The following is a 15,450-nucleotide window of genomic DNA, read 5'->3' on the forward strand; positions in this document are numbered from 1 at the left end:
ACCTATGTGTTTTATCTGTTTGTGAGCATCAAAAAAGTCTAGAACATGTATTTTTAGACTTAAATAATAGGGCCGGATCCCCAGCCATCATAAACTGTCATAGCTCCTTCAAAGCTAATGGAACTATGCTGAACTACACTAGGTGAGGATCTGTCTTGTATTGTCTAATTTGTTTCACATAACTCTCTCAATTTTTAATCTTCTTTAAAGACCCAAATTATAGGAACTAGTTAAGTTAGGACATTTTGTCTGTTCAGTAGCCCTCCTTCCTTCTCCACTGATTGTTTCTCTCCTTTCAAAATTCAGGGCAGTTCATTTTGTATTGCAACATGATTTCTAGATATAAAAAACAGATTTTACAGGATATTTGTTTAGATATTTAATGTGATGTTCATGTAAGCTCTTTAATGTTTGAAAAAGTTCTGGATAAATATATCTGCCAAGTTTCAAATGGTAGCTATTCAGAGTTTTAGGGGTTTTTTTAATTAAAAAAAAAAAAAAAGCAAAAAAAAACCTATAGAAACTTGTTTAATAAAAGGTGATTTAAAATCACTTAACCATGGAATAGAAATTTGATTTATACAACACTATTCATATTTTGATATATCCCAAAGCACTTAAGAGAGTAAAGAATTAGATACTATTAATACAGTGGCTTCTGTAGGAAAATGCAGTATTGTATTCTGAACAAGAGTCATGGTGTATAGCCTCCTGGATTTTTGCAGCAGTAGGAAATGCTGTAGAGTATGATTTTTAACAGAATCCACCAATGTGGTAACTGATCCAGGAAGAGGGAGCTGATGCTGACTCTGTTCCCTTTTTTCTTTTCCTTCAACAACTTATCTATGTTAGGGAAACTGATGGTCGCTTACATTTTTCTTCCTCTAGCCGTGCTTCTAGGTAGGGAAGAACAGTGGTAGCTGGTGTGGCCTGTTGCCACAGAATCTTTACTACAGTGTCTACGGGCAAAGTAACCTGACATTGCCGTGAACAAGAAGGACTTAGACCATCCATTGAATGAGATGGTTTGGATGACCCCAGCAATGGCAGTGTTTCTTCCCCTCCCCCTCCCCCATGGGGGTCTCCTGCAAAGCTAATTTCCAGGGCCTTGACCTGGTGACCTCACACATCTGATTCATGTGGAGTCACACTGTGCAGAGAACACCATTTTGAACCCCAGGTGGCACTGAGCAGGATGGAACAGCGGATGCCCAGTGGGCTGGGTCTGGCTTTCAGGAGCCCCTTGCTACCTTGGGGCTGCCTTGGATTGCAGTGGTTGCAGGTGCCTAATGCCACCATTGGAGCCAAGCCATTTACCACTAGAACCAGCTCTATTGATTCTTCATCTATGGGTACTGTAGCTTCCTTTCCACCTGCTTTATCTGTTGCAGATCATCAGTTAACCAAGGAAGCTGAGAGAATGAAACAGGTGAGGAAAGCACCTAGACCTAGGGTGACCTCACTGATGGTCGGGGCAGAAGATACGTTGGAGGGTAGGGATAGGATACAGAGGGACCTAGACAAATTAGAGGATTGGGCCAAAAGTAATCTAATGAGGTTCAACAAGGACAAGTGCAGAGTCCTGCACTTAGGACGGAAGAATCCCATGCACCGCTACAGACGAGGGACGGAGTTTTGGATCCCACACTACAAGAAGGATGTGGAAAAATTGGAAAGAGTCCAGCGGAGGGCAACAAAAATGATTAGGGGGCTGGAGCACATGACTTCTGAGGAGAGGCTGAGGGAACTGGGATTATTTAGTCTGCAGAAGAGAAGAATGAGGGGGGATTTGATAGCTGCTTTCAACTACCTGAAAGGGGGTTCCAAAGAGGATGGATCTAGACTGTTCTCAGTGGTAGCAGATGACAGAACGAGGAGTAATGGTCTCAAGTTGCAGTGGGGGAGGTTTAGGTTGGATGTTAGGAAAAACCTTTTCACTAGGAGGGTGGTGAAGCATTGGAATGGGTTACCTAGGGGAGTGGTGGAACCTCCATCCTTGGAGGTTTTTAAGATCAGGCTTGACAAAGCCCTGGCTGGAATGATTTAGTTGGGGATTGTTCCCTTCCAACCCTGATATTCTATGAAGGAAATTGAATGGTGTAGTATGAAAATTTAATTTAAATATATCAAATCTTAATATAGCCAGTTAAGAAGAGTAGCTTGCATAATAATGTTATTACTATAGGGGATTATTGATAGTAGGGTCTTTGCTCTTTTCTTACCGTGTGTTGACGAACATGATTCTAAACTCTAGTGTATACATAAGCACAAACCTAGTGTTTAATCAATGGGTTCACATACATGCCACAACAGTCTTCATGGATCATGGGATAGCTATATATTGCTGGAACCATCTAGTTAAACAAGGAAACTTGTGCATTATTACAGAACAATGGTTTGTGTCCAAGTTCTAATTTCTGACCTTGGTTGTGCATTCATAGTGGATTTTCCTGCCACCTCTGGTCTGTGCTTATTGTTCTGCTAGGCCGATGTATAGGATAATTAGTTTGAAAGACTAGCGCTGTTAACACAAACAATACTTTTTGTAGTGATATTTTACAATCTGTAGAGTGCATATATCACATATAGTAGTAGAAGGGATATTGAACTTTTTTTTAAAGTAGTAATTGCTGCATGTAGAGCATACACAATGTTGTTAAATGATAGCTTATTCCAGTTCTGCAGAATGGCAAAAAACCTTTGCATTTGTGTTGATGTTACATTAGTTACTCGGTGGTGGTAACTTGTGGGAATGAATTTGTAATAGTATGGTACTTATGAACTGATGAGTACTGAAACAATACTCTGGACACAGAAGTCAAATGATTTATTATGAGTGGAACTGTGAGTATAAGATAAATTATTGGAATTGTCTCAGGTTCCTGACTGATATTCTCGTTATATACGAATATTCCTACGCATTTGCCTTTGTGTGTAATTTTGGCTACTTAATGTAAGAATATACTTGGATTTCATTCACTGAAATTGATCACCCTTGGATCCTATCTATGGGATAGTTTTCAGTTTCCCATACTTTTTTTTTTTCTGGTTCCTACCCCTGTTGGAACCATTGGTTTTGTGCATTGTTCCACTGGAGGTAGATTATTCAGAAAGTCCTTGTTTTTCTGCAGTTACACTAAAAAAAAGGAATATGTTGAGTTCTAGAATACCAAATTCATGTCTCTCTTCAAGCCAGAACTAATGAATTTTTGACCTGATCATCATTTATAATAAACTGAAATCTCGGAATTACAGTTCAAACCACATTGAACACATAGACTCTGAAGAGTAAGGTTTAATATTTATTTTAAAATTATATCCTTGTTTTGAGCAGGAAAAGACTACACATGGGCTAAATTCAGCCATTCGGTACTAGGATTTTTATGAAACTCCCTTTTCAAGGGGACAGGATATGAATGATTGTGGAACTCTGACACCCACCCTCCCATCACCCCAAGAAAAGTACACAATCTATTACCCAACAGTTACCCACACTCAAATGTGCATATTTTATTAGATAATTGACAGCAATTTTCTCTTTTCTGTTCTGTACTTTCAAGCCTCTGATAATTTTTAATGCACCTTCATACAAAAACACAATCATGAAAGAAAATTTACTGCAATTCTGAACATTACGTTTTTTGTTCCAAGACTTTTTTCAGCTGAAATTAGAAACAAATTTTCAGCTTGTCTGATTGGGAGAAATGACTTTGATTCATCAGGGAGGAGGGGCGTGTATCCGTGCGTGTGCAGTGACATGGTATGTCAGCTATACACCAGCTTCTTATATAATGAAAATGAGAGAAACCCCTTAAAGAGATCACCTTTATTAGACAACCTCTATGTCACAGAGTGAGAGTAGCCTAAGGCCTGGCCTACATTAGGAAATTAGGTTTGGTGTAAATATGTTGCTCATAGTTTTAGCAACAGCTCATTTTTTGTTGAGTTAAAATTTCAACTGTGCAAAATTATAGGGAAGTGTCATTTTATACTTCAGTGGCAGGACCAGTGGTTATTCATAGTACCACATACAATTTTAAATCATGCACATAAGATGTGAAAGTGTTGTATTGACATTGGTATCTCTTAAGACACCTGAAAAGATTTGCTTTTGTAAATGGTTTTTGAAAATCCATGTTTTGGATATTGAACAATACACATTCTTTCATTCCTGATACATGCCTGGTGAGACAAATAGACTCAGGACTGTGCCTTCTTTCTTCATAACTAGGTTGAGAAATCCATTTAGCTGTCTTACTCTTCACTCATTCATCAAAATTGTTATAGGTCCATCATAGAGTATTTCAGTTTTGTTTTTTAAAAATGTAATATCCTCAAAGAGAAGGTAATTGAAATGTTATAAAGTAGTGTATGGTAAGAATTGCTTTTGATTATCCCACTCTATTGGGAGCCATATAGTGACAACCCTCTATTTGCCCAACCATGTTGGTGGCAACATGATCTTAAAAAAGCTTTCTCTCAGCAGCGATAGCCAGATGTATGCTTTGTACTGCTGGAGGATGGCAATTACAGTCCATAAATAGGAAAGTTGCAGCAGTCTGTGATCTGCTAAACCTTTTTGCTTTAAATGAATTGCCAGCAAGCAGCATGGTCCTCTCAGCATTTCTCTGCTCTTCAACCTTTGCAGCTTTTAAGAACGAGGCATTTTTATAGGTGTTTTTAAGCCCTCAAGAAGCAATAATCAAAAGCACCATTTAACATGACTAATGAGGAATAAAACCTCTGTGCTAAAATATTGATTTGCCTTATTTAGATTGGTGCTTCTTTTTTGTTCCTGCCCCCTACCTTGGCCTCCTGGTTGTAATGGTCTTTTGCTGAAGACATGTCAGAATGAAGACAAGACACAAAATTAAAATAGAATGAAATATCAGTTGAAAGGCCACAACTATATTGCTGATCATATGAACACCCATACACATACATGAAACACATTTCATATAGTTTTAAAGCTTATCCCTAGTGTCTGGAAATATTTTAGGCACTGCTTAGGCAAGATCTCTTGATCTTGCATACCTCAGTCATGTAAGAATGTCAGTTCTCCTGTTGGGATCACCCCTTGTTTTTCTTCCCCTCCAGAAAGTACTTGAAAATTAGGGTTCTGCTTTTGGCTTCCATCTTTTTTCTTCCCCTGATCCTAAGACAATGACTGTTCTCCTCGACCCAGTCCCCTGACTGAGTCTCCAGATTTGTTTGACTAAGATCTATGCAAGGAACTAAGAATGTTAGTGTCTCCTATTTGTAAAATGCGGATACATAGACTTACCCTTTGTAAAGCACTTCGAGAAATCTGGATTCAATCTCTACATAACCCACCTCCTTCTTCCTCCCCCCCCCCACTATTTTTAACACCTTGAATTTATTCTGAAAATTCCAGCCAACCTTAGCTATTAAAAGTTAATCTTGTAAAAATAAGTATTTTTGTGTAGTTTATAAGCAATCAAAAGGTATACATGAACAATAGTATAACAATAAGACTATCCGAATCAAATGATAACATGAAAAAGGCTAAACTCGCCAGCAAGTGTTGGTATGATCTCCTGAAATCATATTCTGGTCTTTCCTTTGTGGTGAGCCCGGTCACCACAAAGTGCATACCTGGCGGAGTCAGTGCAGTTTCTGCGGGGAAGAAGACCGTGGAGCTGCACGTTGTTACACATGGGGGCTTCGTCAGGACTGTGATTTCCCTATTGGTGGGCGAAGCCAGTGCAATGGAGCAGACCTGCAGTGGCTGGTGGAGCAACAAAAGGAGATGCAGAAGACCATGCATGCACTCCAGGAATCCCACCAGCTGGAATGACAGTGCCTCCTGGCATGGCAGTCAGAGGAGCAGAAAAGTCTGCAAGAGTTCATAAAGGAACAGGCAAAGGTGCAGCAGCAACTGATATGGAGCCTGAGTCTCATGACTGGGAAGAGCAGCAGTAGGACACGGGGTGAGCCTGTGTAAGATGGGCCCAGCACATAGAATCATAGAATCATAGAATATCAGGGTTGGAAGGTTCCGCATGATCCTGATACATTCTTAATAACTTTTGAGAGGGTAGCAATGAGGGCCAGATGGGATAAGGGTTGTGGGCCTTCCAAGTGGCAGCCTATTTGGCAGGAGAAGCCCATGCAGCCTGTATGGACCTGAGCAAGGAACAAGCCCAGGTCTATGATAGGGTAAAAGCGGCTGTCCTGGACAGTGTTGTCCTTCAGTCAAAAAAATACAGACGCACATTTTAGGCCACTAGATAGAGTGGAGGCATGCAACCTAAGGCGTTAGTGCAAAAATTAACAGACTGGGCAACTCATTGACTAAGGCTTAGCACCTGAAGTGCAGGGGAAATAATAGACATGATAATATTGAGCAATTTCTCCAGAGCCTCCCCTAAAGCACACACGTTTGGGTCAGAAGCACCAGCTAAGGACACTGGAGGAAACAGTAAAGCTTGCAGAGGAGTTTGTGGATGCAGCTTTTACCAGGAAAGAATTCCAGACGCTTCAGGGATTGGATTTGAGAAGAAAGGGGGAAATTTGGCCACACACAGGATGATCAAAAAGAAAAAGTAGGAGAGTAGGGGAATTCCTTTGGTGACCTGAGGAGTCGTTTGCTACTGGTATGGGCAGCAGGGGTATAAATAATGGGACTGCCTGATGCTGGAATGTGGATGTGTGGGATTTTTCCATTGAAGAGTTGAGGGCATTGGATAAAGTTAGAAGTGAGATCTTGGAATATGACTAGTAATTCTTTACTGATGGTTAACCTTATATTTTAAACAAACACACTGAAAAAACAATTTTTTAAAATTATTTTATTTTTTGTGAATATCTTCCACATATGTATTCTCTCTGTTCTCAATTTCCTCCACATCTCTGGGATTTCCTTTAAAATCAAATTGCAAGCAGTCAGACTTCTACAGTAGGTAATCATTCAATACAGTACTTTTTTTTTTTTAACCCTCCATTAGGGCTAAGATAAAAAGAAACTGACATTTTAAAAGTGGAAATGTTAAGGAGTACAGATCAGGGAGAGGCAGCATAGTGACACAGAAATTAAGTACAGCCTCAGAAAGTCAGACATCTTGAGTCTGGCCAGAAATCAATGAGCACTTTCAGGAATGGTATTATGAAGTGTACTGTTTCAAGAAATTTTCTATCTTAAAAAAAAATTAAGAGTAGAATACATTAGTTTAGTAGATATGAAAATGAATTTGAGTGACTGTCCAAGGCACATGCACAGTAGAATTTCAATTTGACATTAGAAGTCAAATTCGCCTAGCTCATCAAATTTCTAGCTTGGGGGGTGGGGGTGCTATCTATGTGGTAGTCTGCTTTGGAAATAGATGGTGAACACCAAAGACTGTTATTTCAGGGAGTAGCAGACATTATTCATAGCGCTCCTGTGGTTGAGTATAGATTATAGCAGCTGCCACTGCGGTTGATCCGTGATCAAGATGTATTTGAGTGCTTGCTTTTGAAGTTTTAGATCAGGTAACTGCAATCTTCCATGTACCATTCAAGAAGCTTTAAAATAGGCTTATCAGCAAATAATAACAAAAACCTGTGGGTGATTGCTCGTCATGTGAAGAACAATGCTGAATTATAGCTGTTTCAGCATTCTCATTAAGGCCATACTTTTTTTATTATATGCAGGGCTTCCTTCTCGGGGAGGGATTTAAGTTTTATCTGGTGAAGAAGCAGTGGATAAATTAAAAGTCTAAGTAGGTTGCAAAAGGGAGCATGCCCAGAGGAAAAGTGGTGTTACTAAGATGTCCCTATGTCACATTGATCCCTTGCCACATTTATGGCTCCTTGAACCTGTTAAGAGTTCGCGTAAAGTAGAGCAGCCAAATGTAGTGCAGAGAGGCCACCTTTGCAAAGCATGCAATAGGAATATAGGATTACGAAGGTGAGCATTTTAAGCTTCCTTTACATGCCACACCCGATCTGTGTTCTGGGTCAGATCCTGCACCTAATGTTTAGAAATGAGCGAGATGACTAAATTCTCACATTTAAAAGATAGTTGCAGATTTGAAAAGTTTGGAACCAGGACAATTTTGAGGCCCAATCAAAAATTGGCCCAGCAAGGTCAGAAAAGATCGAGAGATGAAATCTCTCCTCTTCAGGTTTTGAAGGAAATGTGTAATTTAGTCTTATGGTGATTCGAGGAAGCTATTGGTCAGAGAAGGCCACAATTCTCTATGGTTGGATGCTAGATGAGGTACCTGACTTGGCTTGAGTATAGACCTGCTTAAATGGCATCTTTAGCTCTGGGATCCTTAGTTCATTTTTGCTGATGACTTGGTTTATTGTAGACCTAAAGAGGTAAAGTTAATGTAAAGGGGTAAGCTGTAAGTGATTTAAGCCCACTGAAACAGTAGGGAAAGCTCTTTCCTCTGGATCCTACGTCTGATGCAAAGCAGGCTACACCTAATGAGCACTTTTAAAATGAGTTTATCTAGTGTGTGAGGCACAGTAAAAAGCAAACCTTGTTTTACAGGATTCATCAGTGAATGATGCCAATCTGCCAATGGGCTGAATCTTGTTGTGCAGTCCAGAACCTGCTGCTACTTTGGTTGGTGCATCTTGGCTGGGAAATGAAGACCAGACTGGAATATGACAGGGTTCTCATGATATTTGGGCAAAACGTTATATGCTCTCTGGTCATAAGGGTTGATTTATGATTTTCTTTATATTTGACTAAGCATGAGTTATGAAAATTTTGTGTAATAGGTCACACACTGCCCCCGAATTTGGGTGACAACCCGTCAGAGACAACATAAGGAGTTTATATGTATGGATCGGGGCAATATTGTATCCAGTTGCTTTTTCTGACTCAGGCCATCTTTCTTGAGTGAGTTTTGGAAGTTGTACAGTGCGAGTGGAGACAAACTGTACTCTAGGGCAAGAGCTTTGGGTTCATTGGGATTTCATAAGTTTGTGCTTCCTCCTCAGCACTTACTGTAGTGATGATGATCTAGACCTATGTCTGACCTGTTTATGTTGAGGACACAATTATAACACAACCTTCTCTTGCCTTTATTGTTAAATAGCATTCTCAGTCCCATTTTTGTTGTATTTTGTAGATCAAGTACAGCTAATGTTACTTTGCAAATGAGTAAAAGTGTATGTACGGAAAGGGTATGGAGGATTTACCTTCCTATTTCTTCTGTGGTGAAAAAAATACTGCACTATAACTGACTATTGCATTCTTCAAAGAGAGAATGTTGTGCAGAAAGTACAGGAATGTTACAAACCTGGACATCTCTTATTTGGTAGGTAAAACTTTGATTTTTTTTAATGCTCATGTCCATTACAAACAGAATATAGAATCATTGTCTAGGTTTTTTTTTTAAATTTTACAAACAAAGCACTAGTGTGTAAAAAGGCATAAGGCATCACGTGCATTCTAGACATGTATATTGCTTCGATGATCTATAGTCGTAGAGATTTTTTTAATGTGTTGAGCTGGAAAATTTTTCGTTTACTAAAAAAGTCAGATTGTATATAAGTATTTTGTTTCCAATGGTTCAAAGGAATGATACCTGGTGAACTAAAGGTCCTGGATCCATGAACAGAAATTCAAATCTCTGGCAAGTTGCAATCCCCCCAAAACCCTTTGGCTCACTTGATGGGTGAATAGGTAAGGTGGGCAGGAGACCGGTCACTCCCTTGCCAGAATCAATTAGTTCAATGTCAAAAAGGGCCAAAAGACAGAGCTGGTCGGTTGTTTGTAGATATGGGAGAGTAAGCTGCTCTGTCTCACTGATGGTTGTCTCACTGGTTGAGTGAGAAGCAGTGTTGTACAGTATTCTGATAGTGAATTGCCCAAAGTAGTAACACTATTTTAGAATATTCCCTTGAAAGACTATATATAGCTCTTTGTTACAGGAATATCAACTGTATTTAAAATCAATTGATTTGACTCAGTGGGAGCTCTTATTTGAGCAAAACATCATAAATGCCTAATGGATTAATCCATTTATGTGAGTAAATACCAGATGAAGAGTTGTAATTCTTGCCAAATGGTCATGCCACTTGGTACAATGTTTTATTGTGCTGACAGTGAATCTCATTACAGCTAATAAAACCCCATAAGGCAGTAACTCCACTCCCATGAGGTTTGTCTTCTACAATCAGAGCGTGAGGGACCACCGCTGATGTCTAACTTTCCATGTTGGAGAGGCTGGTTATTGTGCCATGGTCTCGCATCTTCGATTTATGAGAGACCCCTTGAGGACCTGGCAGGCCATGGACTCCTATGCCATCAATATTTCAACCACATCTCTCCTTTTATGCAGATCTCAGCAATCCTTCCATCCATTGACTGAGAGAAATACACACATATATTAAAAGCAACTGACGGGCTAAAAAATGAAGATGGTGACAGTAAAGGGGGCCAAAACTGGGGTTTTGGTCTGTGAGAAGTTTGGGTATTTAAAAATTTGCTTTCACTCTGATTTGGAGTGAAAGCAAAATTATCAAAATTTTGGCAATCCAGAGAGCCCTCAAAATTTTTGTTTTGGAAGCACCAAGATACAGTGTTCCTGAGGCAAAATTGGTGAGAGTCACTGAACAACACCTCCACAGCAGGGATCCTGCTAGCTCCCAGAGCCCTGGCTAGAGTGGGCGCTCTTGGGGATTAGAGTCCCTGCTTGAGTTAGGACTCCCAGTACTTCCAGGCTCTCTGCTGCAGAGCTTGGAGCTTTGAAGTTTTGGGGCTGGCTCCCAGTGAATTCAGCTTTGTGGTAGCCTTGCCATGGGGATTGCTCTTGGTCTGGGAGTCTGAGGGCTTTCAGGCTCTTACGCCAATTGGTTCCTCATGTTCCTATTAAGCAATTTCTGCCATGTCAACAAAGTCTTTTAAAGTGGGATGCGGGGGCTTTTTCAGTTCTCTTTGCAGAACCAAGGGCAAGTGGAGTCCATTTTTTAAACTATTTCTTTTTGTAGCCATGTGTGCTGGAGAGATTAACAGATTAATTCTGACTCAGTTGGTAATTTACAATTCCACACTGTTTCTATAATATAATTGATTTAAAATAGAAGAGTTTTCTATTCTCACTATTAATTTTTAAATTACTAGTCCCGACAGATTTTAATTGTAATATGTAATATTTTATACGAATATTAATATTTAAAAGATAAATAAAAACTAGCCATTTCTAAAATATGTGGCTCTGAATTAATATTTAGAATTGATGCTTGCTGGGCATTACAATTTTAGCCTCTCATTCACATCCCCTCTCCTTCATCACTGTTTCCCTACCTGTTGATTTTTGACTTGATCTTTCTTCCTAGAGAAAAACTATTTCTTAAACCTAAACTTAATTCTTATGAAAACTTATGTTCTCACTGTAGTTCTCAGTTGATCTCCTAAGTTTGGCTGAGAGTGTTGTCTATGTTGGAGTTACATTCTACTGTAAAAACTTCCTTCTCCCACTTTGGGGGGAAAAGTTTATATGTAATAAAAGTAGCTGAAGATATGAGGCTCTCATCGTACAATATTGGTATATCTAATTAGAAAGCTTGGATAAAATTTACCTATTCAAGTGTATATGTTTTCCCAACAAAAGAAAATGTACATTTTTTTTCTTCAAGAGGCAAAGACTTAAAGGCTGCAGTAGTGTGCAGCTACACAGAGCTGCTTATTTGAAATTGTAGATACAAAACTTAATTAAGGTTGCAAGTCTATACATCACTTCAGAGGAAATGAACTTTATTAGAACACTGTCAAGTTTAAATAATACATTGCAAAGCACAAAATTCTAAGTTAAAACGCCTGACAAACTAGAAATACAGAGAAAAGGGCTCAGAATCTTGGCTTTTCTGCTGCCATATGGTGTCTGGGGTTTTTTTTATACCTCCAGAAATAACTATTGTATAGCCTGCTGCTGCTTAACTAGAGTCCATCAGGAAATGGTTTTCCCAGTCTGAAAATTGTAGAGTTTTCAAAAATATTCACGTTCCACATCAGGACGAAACAGACCTTTTTAAAGTTGGGGAGGAGGGAAGGGGAGAGAGATTGACTGACTCTGCACCCTAGAATAGTTTGGTGGTTAGGACACTCACCTGGGATATGGGAGATCTAGGCTCAAGTCCCTGCTCCAAATCCGACAGACTGGGAATGTGAATCTAGGTCTCCCACATCTTAGTCACCAAATTATTAGCTATTGTTGGGTGGATCTCTTTTGTTGTGGGTGGTGTTTTTTTTAACCTGAAATTCCATCGTGGACCTGAGAAATGCTTCCTGATGAATATTTTGTCAAAACTGATATGTCCCAGCAAAAAGTTTGTGGTTTGTATGAATTAGCATTTTTGACAAAAAACTGTTTTTTTGTTGAAAATTTCCAAACCAGCTCTATTCTTAATTCCAAAATTAACTGGCCAGACAAAAATAGTCAAGAGAATCAGTGCCTGTTTAGGACAATAAACCAAATTTTCAACTTCTAGAGTAAATGGTCCGAAATAAGACTTGCCCACTTCCTCACCGCATCCCTTTAGAGATCATGTAAAAATCAGAGGCTTGCACTTGGAAAACAAAAACTGTTATTAGCACATTCAGTTTTCCTCACTGACTTTCCAGTAATGGAATACTCCTTTAGTACAAGACCACATATCAATTTTAAGATGAGATGGTTTAGTTTTGTGCAAGGAGAGGAAAATGGGGGAGTAAATTTTAGTTTGTTTCAATAGAAAGTAAGCCCCAGCCTAAACTATGGATAGGCTACTATCTCTCTGCAAGAAAGGGTCTAATCCTTCAGTCCTTACTCAGATTTGACACCCAGAAAAGTCACTGCACTGAAGGCAATTTAAGTAATATTTGCTTTCGAAAGGAATCTATCAAAACATTTCACCATGGCTTTTTTTCAAAATCCTTAGCAAAGAAATAGTTTTTGAGCACTGAAAGGAAAGTATTGTAATATAACCATGAAAGTTAATAAAATAAACATGGGCATTAATGTATTCATTCCTTGAAGATCTGTCGTACAAATTTAAGCAAGAAACTAAACGATACAACAGAGGTGAGTTAGAGTTAAAAATACTGATTCTCAGTCTCCAGAGTTATTACGATGGGAATTATGCATGGCAACACTTCCTTTGGATCTGCTTACACCATGTCCGTGTGGATAGATTTGTATGCCATTTAGGCTTTTTTTCCCTTCCCTCTGTCCCTGAGGAACACTGACCTAAATGGTAGAGACTTAGTGGCTTTTTTTTTATCTGTAGATAGCGGATTCACTAACTATATAGTCTTTTCTCTTCTAGTGTAGTTCATGTGTGAATTGATTTTCTGACATTCTGAATTGAGTGAAACTATTCATAACAATTCCTATAGAGAGCAGTGGGTACTTATATATCGAGAGGGAATAGCTGATGAAGTGAAGGCTTCACAAGTTTCTTGCTCTTTCTACAACTTGACTGGCAACTTGTTCTTTGCCTGAGATGTTTATAATTAGATGCATGAGAAGGGAATGCAGGGATACACAGCAAACCTGTAGATGTTGTCTGACGCTACGAGCAAGACACCAGCACTATACGCTCTGCTGTTTGGAGTTTTTTAGTTATACAAAGTAAAATAAACAATCCTTTGCAAATGGTAGTTGTATCATAATGCTTTATTAATTCACCTTTCCCGCACAAAAACTTGAACATTTAGGTTTCTTTTTTGTATTGACTTGCATTAGGTTTGGCAACTAATGTTAATACCTGATTTTTTTTTTAAAGCCATGGGACAGCAAAGAAATGAATGGATGACAGCAGGGGTGGTGGAACTAGGGGGTGATTAGTATCGCGGTAATGAAAATAGTGTGGGGATATCGCTCCTGCATAAATTCAGTCCTACCCAGGGAACATGAAAGTGAGAACGGGACCCTGAGGTCCTGAAGGGGCTGCTGTGGACCTGGGATAGGTCTGGGGAACATTGTGTGGGAGCCAGAGCAGCTGGAACAGGCCTGGGAGCAAATATGAATCCCCTGGAGCCCTCCTTCCCACCTGGACCTGGCTGCTCCCCGTTCCCCTCACACTCCCTCCTATCCCTCCAACCCTTTCCCCTCATTCATGGGGAGCTTCAGTCCCCTCTCCCTGCATGGCAGCTTTTCAAAGAATGAACATGTTCCAGATCTTCACCTGTGAGCTGACAGTTCTTCCTCCTGCATGCTTAAACACTTGATATCTCTATTTAATTTAGTTACACTTTAAGAAAAATGCCATTTTGACACTTTAGAGTTCTCTTTTGTGACTTTGCACTTGGCCTAATGTTTAAGGCTACTCTTTTGTTATAAGAAAAGGCGTATTTGTGGCACCTTAGAGACTAACAAATTTCTCATTCAAGTGATTCTCATTCAAGAAGTTGTAGGTAGAATGACTCCTGCAGCAGAAGATATATGCTTTAACCTGTTCATCCACCACATGATATGCAGAATACTTCTCATATAAATTAGATATCTCATTGTTCAAATAGTTCTAATGCAAATATTCAAGCAAAAGTTGTCTATCACAATACTATAACAAAAGACAGGTTTCAGAGTAGCAGCCGTGTTAGTCTGTCTCCGCAAAAAAGAAAAGGAGTACTTGTGGCACCTTAGAGACTAACAAATTTATTTGAGCTCAGATAAATTTGTTAGTCTCTAAGGTGCCACAAGTACTCCTTTTCTTTTTAAGGCTTACGTCTATGATCTAACAGTTTCATATGGTTATGTGTAGGGATGGGTTCAAACCCACCTGAATGTTGTAGCTTGTAGCCTGAATGTTTGACGCTGATCTTACTGAGTTCATGTTTTGCTCAGGAGAGACAATCAAAAAGTTCCTGAGAGTGGGGCAGAGAACAAAATGGAACAGAGATTGGTCAGAGTGAATACTGTATACAATATGTAGTGTAGAGAGAGAGTGGGGGTGTGTGGATGGAGTGAAGGGGAATAGAGTAGAGTCAAGGATAAGAGAGAGTCCAGTGGAATCACATATTGTATATAGAGCATAAATTTGGCACCCACTTAGACCAGCTCATCTTCTGGGTCTCTTCTTCCATCCGTAATAGCAACTGAGAAAGCCCTCCTTCCAGTCAGGTAGCATTCAACCTTAGAGACAAACTGTTGGGAGCCTCTCGGTTGATGAAAACTGATGGGTATAGAGTGATTAATAACACTTTGAATTGTGTCCAGAATTTCACAGGAGGCCAGCTCAGAGACTGGAGATGTCAGCAATGACACAGATAGTGGTCTGCAATCCTAACAAGAGCTTGGGAAGATATAGCTTATTATCAAACTTATGGGTTTGTCTTCAGTTAGTGTGAGTGTTGCCCCTAATTCATATCCCCACACACATCTCTAAGTCAAGTGGTGGTTTAAATTCAATCTAGTTGGCCCATCGGGATGAATGGGTTGAAGTATGAGTGTTGCTCGAGTTAGTAATGCAATGGGGATACAGCTACAACTCAAATTAGCATAACTCCTC

At 39.5% G+C, this 15,450-nt stretch overlaps 1 protein-coding gene across 8 annotated transcripts in view; it reads left to right on the forward strand.

The window, feature by feature from the left end:
- PCDH15 (protocadherin related 15) overlaps positions 1-15,450 on the forward strand; it is a 1,355,521-nt gene that overhangs the window by 18,778 nt on the left and 1,321,293 nt on the right. The window lies entirely within an intron of this gene.

The sequence above is a fragment of the Lepidochelys kempii genome, chromosome 7 (genome assembly GCF_965140265.1).
Source record: "Lepidochelys kempii isolate rLepKem1 chromosome 7, rLepKem1.hap2, whole genome shotgun sequence".
NCBI classification, from domain to species: domain Eukaryota; kingdom Metazoa; phylum Chordata; order Testudines; family Cheloniidae; genus Lepidochelys; species Lepidochelys kempii.